The sequence below is a fragment of the Electrona antarctica genome (genome assembly GCF_951216825.1).
Source record: "Electrona antarctica genome assembly, chromosome: 4".
Lineage (NCBI taxonomy): Eukaryota > Metazoa > Chordata > Actinopteri > Myctophiformes > Myctophidae > Electrona > Electrona antarctica.
Window position 1 is genome coordinate 59932688 of NC_136809.1, and position 2500 is coordinate 59935187.

A 2500-nucleotide genomic window follows, 5' to 3' on the forward strand; every position below is an offset into this window, starting at 1 on the left:
TCCGCATTAGAGTCAGTTGCATTGACCACTAGTCCATTGCCCGCCCTTCACCCTGAACAGATCAGGATTCTATATAAAGGGATATTAGCTGGGTTTAAATAGAGCTTGAATGTTTAAACAGTACTGGTCGGGATCCTGTTAAAAACGGCATCGTCCCAGAGGTGGATTTGAACCACCAACCTCTTGGTTTACGGCCAAGCACACTAGTCCACTGAGCCAAACAGGCTGTTGAGTGTTGAAGCAAAAGTGTGTGCATTGCAAATGGATTTGGAGTCCCAGGGGCGCGGCCGCTGTGCGCCCGTAGCCAATGGTGAAGATTCCAGGGGGGTGCTTAAGAGTGGGTACCCGGGTTCGGATGGAGAGCCGGGTTGTGGGTTTAGCTGGCTTCGGGCCTGGCACCCCGGTGGGGGCCCAAGGCTCCCTGGGTCCGCGTGGAGAGCCGGGCAAACCGGCTTTCTGCTGTCCACACTTAGAAGATTTTTACACTCGTACCCCGGAAGTCACGTTAGAGGCTGGCCCATGCCACCCCCTCCCCCGTGGGTTACCCGGGTCCGGGTGGAGAGCCGGGTTCCCACTTTAGCCGAGTTCTGAGTGGGCACCCCGGCAGGGTGACAAGGCTCCCAGGGGCCGCGTGGAGAGCCGGGCAAAACGCCACATTGTGTGTCTTTCACGCTTTTCATGCTTTTCCACGCTTTGAAGATTTTTCACTTGCACTCCGGAATTCATGTACTCCTTCCGTCCCCCTCCCCCTCGGCCGCACCCCCGCCAACAAGTTCGTGCTGCACATGATCTGGTGTTTTGTCATTCAGTCTGCCGACATTAAAAAGCTTACAGCACCTGGTATTCCCAGGCAGTCTCCCATCCAAGTACTGACCAGGCCCTACCCTGCTTAGCTTCCGAGATCGGACGAGATCGGGCGTGTTCAGGGTGGTATGGCCGTACGCGACAGCAGAGGAGGCCGGCACGGCTCATGTACACAGCAGATGGCTTTGGCCAATGGCTTTCATGAAAAAGCTTACGGCACCTGGTATTCCCAGGCAGTCTCCCATCCAAGTACTGACCAGGCCCTACCCTGCTTAGCTTCCGAGATCGGACGAGATCGGGCGTGTTCAGGGTGGTATGGCCGTAAGCGACGGCAGAGGAGGCCGGCACGGCTCATGTACATAGCAGATGGCTTTGGCCAATGGCTTTCATGAAAAAGCTTACGGCACCTGGTATTCCCAGGCAGTCTCCCATCCAAGTACTGACCAGGCCCTACCCTGCTTAGCTTCCGAGATCGGACGAGATCGGGCGTGTTCAGGGTGGTATGGCCGTAAGCGACAGCTGAGAAGGCCGGCACGGCTCATGTACACAGCAGATGGCTTTGGCCAATGCCTTTCATGAAAAGGCTTACGGCACCTGGTATTCCCAGGCAGTCTCCCATCCAAGTACTGACCAGGCCCTACCCTGCTTAGCTTCCGAGATCGGACGAGTTCAGGGTGGTATGGCCGTAAGCGACAGCAAAGGTGGCCGGCACGGCTCATGTACACAGCAGATGGCTTTGGCCAATGCCTTTCATGAAAAAGCTTACGGCACCTGGTATTCCCAGGCAGTCTCCCATCCAAGTACTGACCAGGCCCTACCCTGCTTAGCTTCCGAGATCGGACGAGATCGGGCGTGTTCAGGGTGGTATGGCCGTAAGCGACAGCAGAGGTGGCCGGCACGGCTCATGTACACAGCAGATGGCTTTGGCCAATGCCTTTCATGAAAATGCTTACGGCACCTGGTATTCCCAGGCAGTCTCCCATCCAAGTACTGACCAGGCCCTACCCTGCTTAGCTTCCGAGATCGGACGAGATCGGGCGTGTTCAGGGTGGTATGGCCGTAAGCGACAGCAGAGGTGGCCGGCACGGCTCATGTACACAGCAGATGGCTTTGGCCAATGCCTTTCATGAAAAAGCTTACGGCACCTGGTATTCCCAGGCAGTCTCCCATCCAAGTACTGACCAGGCCCTACCCTGCTTAGCTTCCGAGATCGGACGAGATCGGGCGTGTTCAGGGTGGTATGGCCGTAAGCGACAGCAGAGTTGGCCGGCACGGCTCATGTACACAGCAGATGGCTTTGGCCAAAGCCTTTCATGAAAAAGCGTACGGCACCTGGTATTCCCAGGCAGTCTCCCATCCAAGTACTGACCAGGCCCTATCCTGCTTAGCTTCCGAGATCGGACGAGCTCCGGCGTGTTCAGGGTGGTATGGCCGTAAGCGACAGCAGAAGTGGCCGGTACGGCTCATGTACAGTAGATGACAGTACATTTCTTTAACCATAGAAACATGGTTAAAACAATATGCGTCAGCCACATCTCTATTTATTACAAACAGGCCGTTTTTTTTTTCCATTCAACAAGGCGGAAGAAAGTGCACCGTTCCCGGCGGCACTGCAATGCCGGGTCGATGCGTGGAGGGAACGGAGCAAGCCCCTTTTTCAACTCCTGAGTCAAAAAATCCGTTTAATATTTAGTCC